Source organism: Orycteropus afer, unplaced genomic scaffold (assembly GCF_000298275.1).
Source record: "Orycteropus afer afer isolate SDZICR_OR568_19922 unplaced genomic scaffold, OryAfe1.0 scaffold00032, whole genome shotgun sequence".
Classification (NCBI taxonomy): Eukaryota; Metazoa; Chordata; class Mammalia; order Tubulidentata; family Orycteropodidae; genus Orycteropus; species Orycteropus afer.
Window position 1 is genome coordinate 1,225,401 of NW_006921619.1, and position 18,729 is coordinate 1,244,129.

At 40.2% G+C, this 18,729-nt stretch overlaps 1 protein-coding gene across 1 annotated transcript in view; it reads left to right on the top strand.

Moving 5' to 3' along the window:
• The first annotated feature begins 13,500 nt into the window (after nt 1-13,500).
• Nucleotides 13,501-18,729, top strand: part of FXR1 (FMR1 autosomal homolog 1) — a 49,076-nt gene continuing 43,847 nt past the window's right edge. The window contains exons 1-2 of the mRNA XM_007935901.1: nt 13,501-13,547; nt 15,797-15,890. The gene's annotated coding sequence lies outside the window, so the exon portion shown is untranslated. The remainder of the gene's footprint in view (nt 13,548-15,796; nt 15,891-18,729) is intronic.

An 18,729-nucleotide genomic window follows, 5' to 3' on the forward strand; every position in this document is an offset into this window, starting at 1 on the left:
GTCAGTAAACTCTTTCAGTAGGACTTTGAAATCTGTTTGAGATGTATAGCTTTAGAGTGTAAATCTTGGGGTTTTGGGTATGGGCTTCCATTCTAAACTCTAATTGAGAATTCAAGCTATCTAGTTTCTTTTTACTCTTGATGAGTACTAAGGTTTTTAAACTGTTCTCCTTTATAAGGAGTACAGTGTCTTTTGCAGACTTTCTCTGGTAATGACCTAACAAAATAAGGCATTAGTGTATTTTCTTTTTTAATCTAGTAATAGACAAATTTGAAATAATAATTACTTCAGAGGACTTTTTCTAGACTAGGATGATAAGTGGTTAATGGACTTACTGAGATGTTCTCAGAGAGGGTCATGAAACCCTATGATGAATTGAGTTTTCTGTATGTGGCCTTTTTGCCTTGGTTCTTTGTAAAAACAGCTTAAGAGATTTTTTCCCCCCTAATGCCCGAGGAGTTACCTCTGCCCTAGTTTTCTATCTCAGAGGGTTTGTTGTATTTGTCCAGGTTGATTGACATTATTTGGGTAAGTCGTAAACAACTTGGTCTTGATTTGTTAGGTCCTTGGCTGTAGCCTGCCCTGTGATTGGTATGTACCATGTAGGCATGGGTCAGTAGACTATGAAATGAAGTAAGTTGTGTATTTGGTGGTACAGTGGTTAAACACTAACCTGCAAACCAAAAATATGGTGGCTTGCACTCACCAGCCTCTCAATGGGAGAAAGATGTGGCAGTCTTTAGTCAGCTTTTGTAAAGATTGCATTCTTGGAAAACCTATGGGGAGGTTCTACTCTGTCCTATGGAGTCGGGATTGACTCCATGGCAATAGGTTTTAGGTAGCTTACTTTACAAATGAGTGTCTTTCGTCAGTTTGTGGCCCCTGCTGGGAGGGGGCATACCTTGAAATTGACAGAGTCATATATATGGCATATATACATATATATACACACACACACACACACACACAAACCAAATGCACGGCCGTTGAGTCAGATCTGACTCACAGCGGCCCCTTCTTGGGTTTCCGAGGTGGTATCACTATGGAAGTAGATTGCCCAACCTTCCTTTCGAGGAATGGCTGGTGGGTTAGAACTGCCAGCCTTCTGGTTAGCGGTCAGATGCCTTAGAGCTCCCGCGTGTGTGCGTGTATGTGTATGTATGTATGTAGGAAGCTCTGGTAGCGTAGTGCCTAAAGCACTTGACTGCTAAGCAGAAGGCTGGCGGTTCAAACCCACCAGCCACTCCTCGGAAGGAAGGTTGGGCAATCTACTTCCGTAGTGATACTGCCTTGGAAACCCAAGGAAAGGTTGCTATGAGTCGGGTCCAACTTGATGGCACATAACAACAGCATATATATATATGCATATATATACACAACTCAGCGACCCAGTAGGGCAGAGTAGAGTTTCCAAGGCTGCAAATCTTACTGAAGCAGGCTGCCTCATCATTCTCCCATGGAGCAGCTAGTAGGTTCGAACTGCTGACCTTTTTGGTTAGCAGCCAAATGCCTTAACCACCGTACCACTGGGGCTTCTTATATACATAAATGACATACGTAGATATCTGTACATATATATACACAAATAGACAGCTAACCTCACAGAGATTTTAGAGAAAGAAGCAGGAAGAGAGGCAAAAGGAAGGAGGAAGAGAAGAAAGTAGAGGGAGTCAAGGAATTTCCTAAAAGAGCTTAATACTGTCAAGGCTGTGACACTGAAGATAGTGGGAGAGGCCCAGAAGGGGTCCAGCAGAACTGATACCAACAAGCACGCAAGGAATGCAGGGGCAGAGCCATTGGTGACAGCAGATTCAAGAGGAACTTGTCCCTGAGGTGGCTGAGCAGAGCCTGTCCTGTGTGTGTGTGTGTGTGTGTAGATGTACTGAGAGGAGGCTTGCATGGTTGAGAGGAGCTGCGAGAGCTGTTCTGTACTGAAGAAGAAAGCCTTTGCCTATGTGCTTCCTAATACTGATTCTGAGTGGTTTCCTGTTCCTTAATAAAACACTTAACTGTAAGTATTGTGTGCGTGTTCAGTGTGGCCATTGCAGTGGATTATCGAACCCAGAAGAGAAGCAGCGAGTGCTGGGGTAGGGGTGGCTGGTATTAGAATTGGTAAAAAGGTTGGAGTGGAGTTGTGCCTGACTTAGCCCCTCATAAGGATCAGTTTTGGACTGATATTTTATTTTTGGATTGTGATTTGGGTGAGTTTACAGAGCAAATTTGCTTTCTATACTGCATCTCACATACACTTTGTCTCGTAACATTGACTATTCTTTACCACAGTGCAACAGTTCCCCTCCCCCTTCCTCTCTATAGTTACCTCTTCCCTGTGTCCTTCCCTCCATGCACTCCTGCCCCCTGAGCTTTCTCCCTGTGCATGCACAACCCTTCTATTCTCCCATGATTGATGTCTCCAAGGAGTATATCTACCTAATGTAATTGTTCAGTTCATATGCCTCTTTTATGTTTGGCTTGAAGCCACAGGTGTGGGTTCAATTCCAGACCTGAAAGGCAGCTAGGGGCCATAGTCTCAGTCATTGGTTCCATCAGGCTCTTTCAGACCAGCAAACTTGGTCCCTTTTTTTTTTTTTTTTTAAATGACTGAGTTTTGCTCCGCATTGTTCTCCCACTGTATCCAGGATCTCCTACATAGATCCCCCTGTGAGTGGTTGACAGTGATAGCCATGCACCATCTAGTTCTTCTGGTCTCGTCATATAGGCTGAGTCACTTGGATTAATTGTCCACGAATCTTTGGTTTTCTTCATTTTTCTTTGCCCTGGATGAAGAGAGATCTATCATTGCATCTGGATGGCCACTTGCAGGCTTTTAAGATCCCAGTCGCTATTTGCGTTGGGCTGATCTTGATGTACATTATCCACCTCCCTTAAGTTAGACATGTTCTCATGCTACTACTTCCAATATTTTATAATCTTTTATAGGTTTCTAAAGGAGCTGTTGGTGGTACAGTGGCTAATGCATTTGGCTGCTAGCCAAAAGGTCAGTGGTTTGAACCCACCAGCTGCTAGCTGTTTCCTGGGAGAAAGATGAGGCAGTTTGCGACTTACAGCTTTGGAAACCCTGTAGACAGTTCTACTCTGCCCTATGTTGTTGTTATGTGCCGTGAGTCGGCCCCAACTCATAGCGACCCCTCCTTGGGTTTCCGAGGCAGTATCACTACAGAAGTAGGATTGCCCAACCTTAGTTCCGAGGAGTGGCTGGTGGGTTTGAACCGCCAGCCTTCTGGTTAGCAGTCAAGTGCCTTAGGCACTATGCTACCAGAGCTCCTACTCTGCCCTATAGGGTTGCTATAAGTCAGATGGCATTGGGTTTGGTTTGGGTTTTATTGGTTTCTAAGTCATAGCTTAAGCAAGGCCTCTGATAAATTGATCAGTTATTGGAAACATTACAATTTTAACTTGAGTAAGTGCCTTAGACAAGATAACTGCCTTTCCACTTTTGAAGTTTTGATTTTTTGTTCTGGAACCTTACTTTTAAATAGCTTTTTGCAGTCAGTACCTTATTTCTCTGGATTAGTATAAGGTTTTTCTTCTGTTTCACTATAATTTAATAAAATGAATTCTAGACAGAACATGGAGCTTTAAATTCAGTATTAGTAGTCTCCTAGGGAGTGACTCTTTAATGCTATACAGATTTGTATGAAGCCTGGTGTGGCAACGTGTATCGTTTCAGCTTCTGTTTTTTTGAAATGAGAGGTCTGGAAGATCTCCTATAAATGAAAGTTTGTTTAGCCTCATGCAGAGTTGTTAGGTGGATTTTCCTCATTACTCGTTTGTTGTGATTTTTGACTAAACTTGTAATCTCACTCTTTCACCTCCTGAAATGCATTTGTACCATGTTTCTCTTTGCTTAAAAACCTGTGGAATATTTTTCTTGACTTAAACCTATCAAGTTGAGAAACCTTGTTTTTCAGCTGTATTTAACTTCAGTAATGTATTGAGTTTGGCAGATGCCTGTGCACCTTTTAGTGGGAGTGCACCATTGAGGCTCCCACCTCATAACTGCTTACCTTATGTAAAAAAAAAAATTGAGATTTTTGTATTCCACTAAGGATCTCCAAGATACAAAAGTGGACAGAGAAAAATAATGTTTATAACAAATTACAGTAAATTTGTAAAGATTTCTATGTTCTTAAAATTACAACTTTCTGCTATGAATTACTCATTCATGTAGTTCATATTCTTTATTATCAGTTTGTTCAACTTGCTCTTCATAACTCACCTGAGAATACTGTAAATTGAAATTTAAACCCTGTATTGTTTGTTGTTTCACTCCTTCTGTTTTTCTTTTTTCAAATTTTGTATGTGGTATTACTTTTAGGTAATGTAAATTTATCATACTTTTTCATTTATGGCTTTTGGGTTTTGTTCCTTAGTTACAAAGGCCTTCTTTTACACATAGGTTATAAATACTCGTGCTTTCTTCTAAAATTTTTATTGGGTTAAAAAAGTTGAATTCTTTAATTTATTATTTTGAGAAGGCATCCATTTTTATACCTTCCCCCAATAATTATCCCAGTGTTCAGTATCATTTAAAAATCATCTACTCCTTCCTTTATTGCTAAATGATTCCAAAATTCCTGAGTGATTTAGGCCCGGTTTTGAAATTTATTCTGTTCCTTTAAAATGTCCATGTTGTCTATCTTGATTACTGCACTTTTATAGTAACTTTACTGTTTGGTAGGGTTAGTGTGTTCTTAATATTATTCTTTCATTTTAAACATTTCCTTTTTTGAGTTCTTTTGGGCGTGATTTTAAGATTGATTTCGATATGGTTTTATTAACTTCTCTCCCCTCAACAGAACATATATACTTTGTCAATATGATGGTGTTTCACATTTTCTCAGGTTTTCTATTTACATTCATTAGTAGAGTTTCAAAGATTTCTGCAATAGATCTTGTGCAATTTTTTGTTGAGTGCAGTTTTAGGATTTTATTTTTGGATTATAAGTAGAAAATTCCTACCCACCAGCCACTCCTCGGAAGGAAGGTTGGGCATTCCTACTTCCGTAGTGATACTGCCTCGGAAACCCAAGGAGGGGTCGCTATGAGTCGGGGCCGACTCGATGGCAAACAACAACAACAACAACAACTAACCTTAAGGTTGGTGATTTAAGAATTCTGTTGCAGAATAAAGGCCTGGTGATTTGCTTCTGTAAAGACTATAGTCAAGAAAACCCTGTCCAGCAATTCTGCTCTTTAACACATGGGGTTGTGATGAGTTGAAGTCTGCTTGACAGTACTAGTTTGGTTTGGTTTTTAGTCTAAGCAGAATGTTTTGTTTTCTATTTCATTTCCCAGCTGCTTGTTTTTTGTTTATATCTATATCTATATCTATCTATCTATCTATCTATCTATCTATCTATATATGTTGTATGTTAGCTTGAACATGCAACACAGAATCTTTGACAAAGGTGGTTTTTTTTGTTGTTTTAATTTCTATTTTACTCTAGATTGCTTTTGAAAAATCAGTTCTTCAGATACAATGCCTATACTGCTAAGGGATTTTGGATTCTTGCTATTTCCTCCAATTTGCATTCTCCCTAAAATTAACAATTTAAGGCATTTCTTTTTTGGGGATAACTGAAAAAACTACTTACTACTGTTGAGTCGGTCCGGACTCATAGTAACCCCTCCTTGGGGCATTATCTTTGCGAAAGTAAATGGGCTAATAAGTCTTCTGAGAAGTGGCTGATGAATTTGAACCACCAGCCTTCTGGTTAGCAGTCAAGTGCCTTAGGCACTAAGCCACCTGGGCTCTCTGTATGGGAATACAGGGGTAAAATTTTGATCATTCTTCACCAGTTGCTTGTTATTTACCAATTACTTTAAATTATAGTTAAGCAATTCAAATGTAAGCATATATTGGATTATATGAATGAACAAATTAAACTGCTATTTTATAACTGTGCCTTGGAATCGTCCATATTTATGGGAAGAAGAAAAACAAATGTTAATGGTTTTATTCTGAGAAGTATGGGCCTGGGCCAGATGAATATGAATAGGAATACAGAGACAAACCCTAAAAGTTGGGTTGACACAGGAAGGATAAAAATTACGGAGCGTTAAAGGCATTGTATTAAGGGAAAAGAGACCCCAAATTCAAATAGTTCACGGGAGACACTTTTGTTACGTCTTGGGCAGAACAAAGACAAAAGAAAGAACAGTGGTCCTGCATGAGGGAAACCATCAGCATGAAAAAGTTGAAGGGAGTCTGCCATGTGGCTCATTGTATATGATTTTAAATTACCACAAAATCATTATTAGTGGTAGATAGATTTGTCACTGTTACAGGCGGGACTGCAGAAGCAGGGAAAAGACCATGATTGGCATACATACATAATTGAAGATAGAAAAAGGGTTATAGGATTGGTTCTGGACCTTGACTGCCTGGCTAGGTGGTGGTCCAGATAGGTTGTAACTCATGATTGTGCACCCTGAGTTGTAGCCACAAGGTGGCTACTAAACAGTACCAAAACCCCAACCTTAATTTAAATTAGAAAAGGACATTCTCAGGCAAGTTCCTTAGTTCTTTGTGAGAGGATAGTCTACTTTCAACCATACTCCTGAATGTGAACTGCCCCTCCCTAGGTTTGTCTTAGAACTTGTCTGTGCATAGCCAAAATGATGGTTTAATGGTCAGAAATAACCCCAATGGGTCAAGCCTCAAAGTGGAGTTATAGCTCCCATTGTAGACTACAGCCTTCTACAACCCAAAATGCTTCAGAATTTAAGCTCTCATACAGCGTAAAGCCCCTATGCCAAGTTTAGACAAGAGGGGCAGTGCTTTTGGTGTCTGCTGAGTCCCATAGATATTGGCATAGACCCAACCCTTCCATTTTGGGTCTATCAAGCATATAAGGATCCAGCATCATATTGTTGGATTGTACAGAAATAATTTTAAAAGTCTTGACTGTCTCTTGTAGTAAGTGAACTCAATTTTATAGCATCCTGGCCATTAGAAGTATTTTATCCCTGGAATCTGGGTTTTGAAGTACCTTACCTGTGGAATCTAGAGTTTGGAGATTAGATTATGTTTTTCATTATTCACTGCAGTCAAAATACTTTTAAGGACTGGATGTCAGGTCCTTATTCTAGCTGGAAGGATATTAGCAATAAGGATAGGTGTTCAGAGCTGTGTTTTCTTTTTTAAGTTTGTGGAAAATACGTACCTAAACAAGACCAATGCTAATGTTTGCAGTAGAAATGTAGATGTAAAGAGAGGTATAATTAGGAAAAGTAGAATTTCCTAGTAGCTTAGAGTTCTAACTTGAACAAATTCACTATATGCATTATATAGAAATGAGAAAAATTAATTTGTGAAACTTTGCAAACTTTAAGAAAGTTGTTAAAAACTAGACAATATTTGTACCCATTCCAAAGAAAGGTGATCTTATAGAATGTGGAAATTACCAAACAGTATTAATCATATGCAAGTAAAATTTTGCTGAAGATAATTCAGAAACCGCTGCAGCTATGTATTGACAGGAAACTTCCAGAAATGTAAGCTGGATTCAGAAGAGGATGTGGAACAAGGGATATCATTGCTGTCAAATGGATCTTGGCTGAATGCAGACAGTACCAGAAAGGTGTTTACTTGTGTTTTGTTGACTGTGCAAAGGCATTCAACTGTTGATTGTAACAAATTATGGGTAACATTGAGAAGAATGGGAATTCCAGAACACTTAATTGTGCTCATGAGGAACTTATACATACAGCAGGAGGCTGTCGTTCAAATAGAACACAAGGGGATACCGTGTGATTTAAAATCAGGAAGGGAGTGTGTCGGTGTTGTATCCTTTCATCATATGTATTCAGTCTGTATGCTGAGCCAGTAATCGAAGAAGCTGGACTATCTGAAGAGGAATGTGGCATCAGGATTGGAGAAGACTCATTAACAACCTGTGCTATGCAGATGACACAACTTTGCTTGCTGAAAGTAAGGATGACTCGAAGCACTTACTGATGAAGATTAAAGACTACAGTCTGCAGTATGGATTATACCTCAACTTAAAACGAAAATCCTCACAACTGGGCCAATAAAGCAGCATCACAATAAATGGAGAAAAGATTGAAGTTGTCAGACTTCATACTACTTGGTTCCACAGTCAACACCAGTGGAAGCAGCAATCAAGAAATCACATGTCATATTGCACTGGGCAAATCTGCTGCAAAAGACCTCTTTAAAGTGCTGAAGAGCAAAGATACCTCTTTGAAGACTGAGAAGATGTGCCTACCTAAACCATGGTGTTTTCAGTCGCTTCATATGCATGTGAAAGCTGGACAGTGAATAAGGAAGACTGAAGAACAGTTGATGCTTTTGAGTTATGGTGTTGGAAAGATAACTGAAAATACAATGGACTGCCAGAAAAACTAACAAATCTGTCCTGGAAGAAGTGTGGCCAGATTGCTTCTTGGAAGCGAGAATGGCCAGACTTCAACTCACCTGCTTTAGTCATGTTGTCAGAAGGGACCCTTCTCTGCAGAAGGATATTATGTTTGGTAGAGGGTCAGCGAAAAAGAGGAAGGCCCTCAACAAGTTGGATTGATACAGTGGCTACAACAGTGGGCTCAGGTATAGCAAGGATTGTGAGCTGGTTCAGGACTGGGCAGTCTTTCGTACCTAGTGTTGCTGTGAGTCGGAGCTGACTTGACGGCACCTAACAACAGACAGTGTTAATAAAACTTGAAAATATTACTACCATCTTTTGTAAAATGTTTCACTAATATTCACGAAGTTAGAAATTTTTCTTAAGAATGAATGTCAGTAGTGTCATATAGATTTACTGGTATCATTAACTATAAAAGTGAACATGTGGGATGCACTATTAGAAATAGAGAAACTGGCCAAAAGGTCATGACCTTATAGTAAGATAATTAGAGCCTAAGCTGGGATGACAGCTATTCATTTTAGATGTGGAAGGAGAGAAAAGAATAAAAAATGGCTCCAGAATTCCAAGACTTGGAGCTGCTATAGTAAAATTAGGAAGGTATCCTGAGATTTAAGCCTCGCATGAAGTGTTTGCATGCAGATGTCTCATAGCACCCACACATGACACAGATAAAGAGACAGTTGAGACTGGTGGGATCGGGCAAATTACAAAATAATGCAGTTGAGTAGCAAATGTGGGGGGTGGCAAGTGCTGAGCAAAGACTTTGTACTTAGTGGAATTACCTACATTTTGCAGTTGGAACCCGTTGCCATTTAGTCAATTCCAACTCCTGGAACTGTCCCACAGGATTTTCTAGTCTGTTACCTTGATGGGAGCAGATCTCCATGTCTTTCTTTCATGTGGAGCTGCTGGTTTGTTTGGGTTTGAACAGTCAATCTTTTGGTTAGCAGCCAGGTGCTTAACTGTTTTGCTAAACAGTTTGTGCCACCTGCAGTTGGTAACACTACATTTTTAAAGAAAATAAAATGACAGATTTCATTTTCAGCCTCATCTGTTACTCTCCCCCCTTCATTTTTTTGTATCTTTAGTTCCAAAAAGTTTTCCGGGGTTATTCTGCTTATCTAGGGTTTTGGGTAGCACAAACTGTTTGCTCTGGACTGTTAACCTAAAGATTGATGTTTGGAACTTAGTGATGTCACAGAACAAAGGCCTGGTGATCACTTTCGTAAAGATTGCAGCCAAGAAAACACTATGAAGTAGTTCTACTCTGTAACACGCAGGACTCGGGACTCGTTATTAGTAGGAATCAACTCAATAGCAGTGGGTTTGTGATTTTTTTAAAGTGCTGATCTGCTTGTTTTGGGGTTTTCCCATAGTCAGTTTGTTTCAATCTTAGATTAGCTAATTTGCTTAGAATAGTGTCTGAAAGATAATAAGCTGTTGGCTTTGTTTTTTAGTTACTGTTACTCCTCTCTTCCATTTGCTTTGTAAGTATATATTTTGTTTTACTTGTGTGTTTATGCTTTAAACTTCCTTTTGTGGTTTTTGAATGGGATTTTGGGGGGATAGTGGGGCCCTGGTGATGGGGAGGTTAAGGCATTCAGCTGTGCAAAAGGAGTGTGGAGGTGGTGTCTTCTGACCTCCTCTAACTTCTCAAGGAATAGAGAGAATCACCATCAGCTGCCCCAGGCTGATTCCTGTGGGGTCAAACTTGCCACCACTTCCAACTTCTACCAATTCTGACACCAGCTGTCTTTCCCACAACACACTCTGCTTCCTGCTAGGTGGTGTAATTCATTGTTGTGGCCACACAGAACTCACCATTATGGGATTTATTAGGGAAGTAACAGGGTACAATTTAGGTTCAGGAACACTTTGGATACAAGTCTGTCATCAAGAAACCCTCCTCTCTGCCATGCCCATAGGCATGTCTCTCATTGGCTCTTGATCTCCCAGCCTGGCCTTCGCCCTGCTCTGGCAAGTGTTATAAAATTCTTTTAGCTCTGCTAGTAGTAGGTGCATCCCACTCTGCCAGCAAGCCTGCTGTTCTGTCTCATGCTGGTCTTTTGGTTCTGCTGCTGCCGCTGTCTCTGCCATCTCTCTGCCAAGGAGGTGTCCAGTGTAGGGATCTTGGGTCCAAGGGCACGATCCGCTCCTGGCTTTTCTCTGATGGTAGTGAGATACCTTCCTTTCTGCCTCTGGGAGGATTTATTTTAAGGCTAGCTGACCAATCCCAACATTAGTCTTCCATACACCTTATTTGCACAGTCTTACCTCCACATTATTAGTAAGCTATCCAGTCCCCTTGGTGCTCTGCAGGCATCTTGCATTTCCATAGTTCCACCCAGTTACCTGGTGGAAGTCATAAGATCATGGCTAGAACAGTCATACTAAATAGTTCATTGCATCATAGGCTACTAACCAAAAGGTCAATGGTTGGAACCCACCAGCTGCTCTTTGGGAGAAAGATGAGACAGTCTGCTTTTATAAAGATTTACAGCCTTTGGAGCATCTCTACTTCATCCTGTAGGGTCTGCCTATGAGTCAGAATTAACTCTATAGCAGTTGGTTTTTGGGGAGATGATGTAAACAGAAATGCTTATATCTGCCATATTTTAACCAAGTACTCTCTGTGCATGTGTGTGTGTCTTAGTTATCCAGTGCTGCTGTAACAAATAGCACAAGTAGGTGGCTTTAGCAAACAGAAGTTTATTTTCTCACAATCTAGGAGGCTAGAAGTCTGAATTCTGGGTGCTGGCCCTAGGGAAAACCTTGTCTCAGCTTCTTGACATTCCTCGGAGTTCTCTATGTGGCAGCTGTCTTTTCTCTCATACCTGCTTGTTTGCTTCCATGCCTGATCTTTTATATACAAAATTGCTTTTATATACAAAAGTAATTGGTTTTAGACACATCCTGCACTGATTGTTGTTATTTGCCGTGGAGTTGGCCCCGACTCATAGCAACCCCTCCTTGGGTTTGCGAGGCGGTATCACTATGGAAGGAGATTGCCCAGCCTTCCTTCCGAGGAGTGGCTGGTGGATTTGAACCGCCATCATTCTGGTTAGCAATCAAATGCCATAGGCACTATGCTACCAGAGCTCCTTTTACACTGATTAGGCCTCAGTAATGTAATATAACTATTCCCAGATTACATCCATCAAACCAAACCCAGTGCCACTGAATGGATTCTGGCTCATAGTTACCCTTAAAGACAGAGAAGAACTGCCCCATAAGGTTTCTTGATGCAAGCAGGCTGCTGCTTCTTTATCCCAGGGAGCGGTTGGTGGGTTCCAACTGCCCACATTTCAGTTGGCAGCCAAGTGCTTTAACCACTGCACCACCAGAGCTCTTTATTACATCCACAGTATACCAAAAACCAATTGCCATTGAGTCTGTTCTGTGACTCATAGCAACTCTATAGACTGCCCTCTATAGAGTTTTCAAAGCTATAATCTTTATGGAAGCAGACCGTCATATCTTTGTTGGTGGGTTCAAACTGCCCACCTTTTGATTGGCAGTTGAGTGCTTTAACCACTGCATCACCAGAGCTCCTATCCACAGTACTGGGGTTAGGATTTACAACACACATTTTTTTGAGGACACGATTTAGTTCATAACTGTGTGTCTTTATTTTTTAGTGGATATTATGGAGTCTCTTGTAATGTTGTTGTTGTTAGGTGCCTTTGAGTTGGACCTGATTCGTAGCTACCCCTCCTTGGGTTTCTGAGGCAGTATCACTACGGAAGTAGATTGCCCCATCTTCCTTCGGAGGAGTGGCTAGTGGGTTTGAACTGCCAGCCTTCTGGTTAGCAGTCAAGTGCCTTAGGCACTATGCTACCAGAGCTCCTCTAGTGTAATGAGGTGTTTTAAAAGTATTTACTAAAGTAGCAGTGGTTTCAAGGTATGTGAGAGCAATCAACTGAGGTTCAGTTTTCATTTCTGACTGGCAGTAATATAAAGTGTCATTTAATGTTAATTGTAATCATATAAGTGCTTATATTAAAAAAAAAAAAAAAAAAACCCGAAACTCACTGCTATTGAGTGGAGTCCAGCTCATAGGGACTCCCTTTGGGTTTCCAAGGTGGTAAGTCTTTATGGAAGTAGATTGACCAGTCTTCCTTCTGCAGAGTGGCTGGTGGGTTTGAGCCAGTCTTCTTGTTAGCAGTCAAATGCCTTGGGCATTACACCACCAGAGCTCCTTAAGTGCTTGTACTGGTTGCCCATTGTTTCAGAGTGGTAGAGCAAATTTTTAATCTAGTTAGTCTACATCCAAGTCAGGTTGATAGGAAAAGTAGGATTAGTTAATGGCAAAGTTTAGTATTCAATATGCAGTTTACTAAAGATGGCCTGTCATTTAGTATCTGTAACCTAATACTGGAAGCTCTGGTAGCGTAGTGCCTAAGGCACTTGACTGCTGACCAGAAGGCTGGCGGTTCAAACCCACAAGCCACTCCTCGGAAGGAAGATGGGGCAATCTACTTCCGTAGTGATACTGCCTCGGAAACCCAAGGAGGGGTCACTATGAGTTGGGTCCGACTCGATGGCATATAACAACAACAACAACAACAACCTAATACTAATTTATAATATAAGTGAGTGCCTTACTCTGTGCCAGATACTTTGCTAGACATGAATTATTTAATTCTCATAATTCCATGAGAATGTGATACTGTTAACTCCATTAGGTTGAAACTATACTCAAGATTATATAAACGATTCTGGGATGTGAATCTCTCGGCAGCCTCACTCTAGAGCCTTAGCTTTTGCTTACACACTAAATAGTGCCTTACTCAGTTTGACTATCCACTAATACCTATGGTGTTCCATGGATGTACTTCTTTTTTTTTTCCTTCTGAGATAGGTGATATTTTGTGAAAACTGAAGTTCAGAGAGATTAAGTAACTTGCCAAGATCATAAATGGTAGAGATGGCAATTAAACCTAGGTCTGCCTAATTCTAAATCCTTTGTTCTTTTTCTTTTTGTTTTTAGTACTCCACATTGCCTTTGTTTTTCTAATATAGCCTTTTAATGTTTAATTGAATATTGATAAACTTTTAATAATATTTTTTTGTTTTTTTGCAGGGATTTATCAAAGATGTTCATGAAGATTCCCTCACAGTTGTTTTTGAAAATAAGTAAGTTATGTTTATTGATGGAGATGTTAATTTTAAAGATCTGCTTGCTTTGAGATTTCTTACAACTAGTGGGAAAATCAAGGAGCTCTGGTATCGTAGTGCCTAAAGCACTTGACTGCTAACCAGAAGGCTGGCGGTTCAAACCCACCAGCCACTCCTCGGAAGGAAGATGGGGCAATCTACTTCCGTAGTGATACTGCCGAGGAGGGGTCACTATGAGTTGGGTCCGACTCAACAGCACATAACAACAAGAACAAAAAGTGGGAAAATCATTTTGCTTTAGGTAGGTGGCTATTGGTGGTTTGATCATCTTAATGAATTCAGATGTCTCATTTAGCTTTACTTTTTCTGTCCTCGTTCCTTCTTCAACACGTTTTGCTGAAAAATACAGACATGAATCAGTACTTTATGCAAAAATAGATGGCACAGATGAAATTATAATATCCTTAAATTTTTTAAATCCATTATGTTGAAATGATATTGTAGAAGGTCCTCCCCCTCCAAATGTTTACTGGTAGTTAGAATAACATCATACTTAGTGAAGTAGGTGGTCAGTGAAAAAGAGGAAGATGCTTATCAGGGTCGATCAACACTGTAGCTGCAGCAGTGCTCTCAAACGTAGCAATGATTGTGAGGGTGACATGTACCGGGCACTGTTTTGTTCTGTTGTGCATAGTGTTGCTGAGAGTTGGAACTGACTTGACAGCACCCAACTACAACAACTAGTCAGGATGAGTGTTAGGCTTTCTTGAATTGCTTAATATTTGTAGGAAATGCTGTCTGTTGTATAGATACTATCAGGGCTAGGTAGTCTTAAAATGATACTCTAAGTAAGGGAAAGATCATATTTTGGAAGGGTTATGAAAGAGCACTGTTCAATTGAAGATCAGAAAAGAATTTTTCTGCTTCCACTTTCTAAGCTACTTCAAGAACTGCCTGAAAACATCTCTGCCCAACAGCTGCTTCATGTAGAAACAAATGCTGAGATTTTCAGGCAGCTGCTGTTTAGAAAGTAACGGTGAAAAGAAAGCCTTCAGTGTTTTGCTTGTCAGTTGGTCCTTTGCGCACGCTGTTGGCACGTAAGCTTTGGTAATGTTTTTGTGCTGGTATACCTTCCAGGTATATAAATGACTGATGAGAGCTTAGAATACAAAATAAATTTTAACTTTATTAACTTAGCTTATAATATACAATATGAAGATGTCACTTAAGCATCAGCTAAATTAGTAACATTCACACAAAGATTTAAAAGTAAGCTTTATCTAGGATTTAATTATAATGTATGTGTACATGTAGAGAAGAAATTCATTGTGAGAAAATGAAACTTTTTGTAGGTCAGCTGTTTGATATAACTGGTGATTAATTTTGTTCTGTGTTTTTGTGAGCATATTTACTGAAAAGGAATTATGTAATTTTGTAATCTATGAAAATGTTCCTTTTGGACAGGTCTCATATAGTTGTAAAAGTGAAATACGTTGATCCCACTGCTATTTATTTGGCAGCTGTGTAGATAGTGATATTATTTCAAATCTAAGTAAGTTTTATTACATGAATTTAGCCTAGTTCATTTGTAGAATAATGTGTGTACTGTTTTCTGCTTCGGATGAGTAATCAGGAAGGTAATACATACATATCAATAGAAATACTAATTTATAAACTTCATCAGGAGTCATACAAAATTTGTTCTGTCTCGACAACTAATTACTTGCAAAAATATATGATTGAAAGTTGTTCTTCGTTGTTGTTGTTGTTATGTGCCATCAAGTTGGACCTGACTCATAGTGACCCCTCCTTGGGTTTCCGAGGCAGTATCACTACAGAAGTAGATTGCCCCGTCTTCCTTCCGAGGAGTGGCTTGTGGGTTTGAGCCGCCAGCCTTCTGGTTGGCAGTCAAGTGCCTTAGCCACTATGGTAAATGATAAATTAACTTACATAATAATTCAGCACTAAGCAGCTCTGGTGGCATAGGGCATGCCTAAGGCATCACTGTTAACCAGAAGGTTGGTGGTTCAAACCCACCAGCCACTCTGCGGAAGGAAGACTGGTAAATCCGGAAAGATTTACTGCCTCGGAAACCCGAAGGTGAGGGTGGGTGGGTGGCGTGCTGTGAGTTGGAATTGACTCATTGGCATTGAGTTTGGTAGTTTTTGGTTTTTTTTTTTTTGGTTTAAGTGCAGACTAATAGATTTCCTATCAGAAGCTCTTAGAATAATGTATTTTAATTGTTTATTCCTTTTCCAATTCCTCAGCTGGCAACCAGAGCGTCAGGTTCCATTTAATGAAGTTAGATTACCGCCACCACCTGATATAAAAAAAGAAATCAGTGAAGGAGATGAAGTAGAGGTATGTATTTTTAAGTTTGTTTTCTTATGGCTGTTGTTTTGTTTTTAATGAATATTCTTGCGGGAAATCCTGCTTGGCCGATGGGCATAAATCTAATTTCTTTTCTTTCATTCTTCTTATTGGTAATGGTAGTATGATGTAGCAGTGCTTAAGTTTTGGAGTCAGACTTCCCAGATCTACCATTTTGAGCCTTGTGGCCTTGGTCAAGGTTTTTTTTAAAAAAAAATCACTAAAATGAAAATAGTTTGAGTTAAATATACTAAGCATTTGAAGTGCTTTGCACAGAATGTGGCATGGAGACCTGTACAAGGTCGGTAGCTTTCTTCCCTTTTTTTGCTAATTTCTTTAAAATTTGTCTTTTTACTTTTGCCTCAGTAGCTTTGTAAAATCTTAGTCGTTACCATCCTCTATTATAGTGATCAGTAGTATAATTCATATATATTAAAGGGGAAGGATTGACACAGTGTCAGCAACGATGAGCTCAGGCATAGCAAGGTTTATGAGGCTGGCACAGGAACCGGCAGTGTTTTGTTCTGTTGTACATAGGGTTGCTGTGAGTCAGAGCTGACTTGATGGCACCTAACAAAAGCAACAATGTGAAGTATTCTATTAATAGCATATTACATTATTTAATATCCTAGAAACACTTGTGGAAAATTTTTAAAGTACAGAAAAATGTAATAGAAAAAAATTACAGCTTCAGACCAGTTTGAGCTGATTCAGTCATGACCAGTACAACAATATCAGAACAGACCCAAATTTGTGAAATGTAGGTATGCCAGAACGATAACCAGAATGTGAAAGTCAAAGCCCTGGAATGGGACACTTGGAAGAGGCGTTGTGAGCTGTTGCAGGAGCCTGATGTGGGAGATTGGGTCATTGCCAGGACTATGGAGAGTGACACACATTCAACGTGGCATGGACACCTACCATCTTTGAGCTGGGCACCATTGTTTCAGACTATTCAAGTCAAGAGAGCTGGTTCCCTTGTTTTCTTTTTAACATTTTTTGTGATTTGAATGAAATTTTACAGAGCAGATTAGTTTTCCACTCAACGGTTAATACACATTTTGTTTTGTGCATTTTATTGCAATTCCTGCAGCATAGCAGCACTTTTCCGACATCCTCCCTGTGTTTCCTGTTTCCATTCATTCTTTTCTTTTCCCTTCCTAGCTTCTGAACTCTATCCCTGGGCAAATGCTGTCCTTTTGATCTTGAAAGATTGATTGTTGTAAGGAGTGCATACCTCACTGGTACTGTTCACCTTACAACCTGTCTTGTTTGGCTGAAAGTTTTGCCATCAGAGTGAGTTCAATTCCAGGCTTGAAGGGTGATGAAGGGCTGCAGCCCTTAATTAGCCACTCTCTATCAGACCAAGACTTGGTCTTTTTTATACTTCTTAGTTTTTTTTCACATTTTTCTCCCACTTTTTTCAGAACCTTCTACTGTGTGATCCATTTCAGACCTGGACACCATCTAGTTCTTCTGGTCTCAGGGTCGTGGAGGCTCAAGCTCATGTGGTCCATTAGTCATTTGGACTAATTGTTACCATGCATCTTTGATTTTTGTTTTGGTTACCTAGTGCCTTTCTAACAAATACCACAAGTTGAATGGCTTTAACAAACAGGAGTTTATTCTTAAGTACACTTTGGAGGGTTTAAGTCCGAGTTCAAAGTGCCAGGCTCCAGGGGCTGGGTGAAAGCCCCTCAACCTTGGGCTTCAGCTCTGCCTCCTGATCCTGGCCCACTGAAGCTGAAGAGGCTTTTCTTCACTCAGACAGCTACTGGATGTTGAGGCTGACAAACCCAAGGTTGACAAGTAAGGCACAGTCCTAATACTAAAAAGCCACACAGCCGGCCATTGATTCAAGTCCAATAAAAGTCTCAAGATTGTCAGAACATGCTAGGCTGCTGAAAATGACTCGGGTGTGTGCAGGGTTCAAGAGTGCTGTAAGCTGGAGACCATTCCCAAAGTTGCTACTTTTATATGGGAAGCAGACCACATCTCTGCAGCATCTACACAGCTGCTTGTGGTAAATCCCACCGTGGAGTTGATTGCCAATCTTATCTTGGGGAATAACTACCACCAGCTGCCCAGCCACTCAACCAGGCCCAGCCAAGGTGACACACAATCTTAACTACCACAATTTTCTTCACTCCTCTTTGCTCCAAATGGGAAGAGACCAGTAGTTGCACCTTAGATGGCTGCTCGCAGCTGCTACTCACCAAAGTAGATGTAGAACATTGTCTTTGTGGACTGTGTTCTGCCACTTTGATGTTCCCTGTGACTGTCCTGATGCCCTAGGCCCAGCGACTTAATTTGTTGGGGTGTTTCAGTATGGCCAAAAAATTTTCATAACTGCCCTGTTTGCTCTGCTTTATACATGAATATATTTACAGCACATACAAATGTGTATGTAGAAATATCATCTGCCAACTCATATATGATTGTGGGTGTTGTTCCATTCCCCTACCCCCATACCTTTTCATCTCATGTGTCTGCCTGTGTTATCACTGGTAGATGGATGTTGTTATTTCTGATAATGCAGAATATAATATAGTTTACCTTTGTTGTCTATAACTCTTGTGCACCTCTCCGTGTCTTCCTTTCCCTTAGTGATATTGTGCTGATCACCCCTTTATTGTACATTGCCTTTCACTTTATCCACATTGTTGTTGTTAAGTGCTGTTGAGTCGGACGCGACTCATAGCCACCCCTCCTTGGGTTTCCAAGGCAGTATCACTGTGGAAGTAGATTGCCCCTTCTTCCTTCCGAGGAGTGGCTGATGGGTTTGAACCGCCAGCCTTCCGGTTAGCAGTCCAAGTGCCTTAGGTCTGTT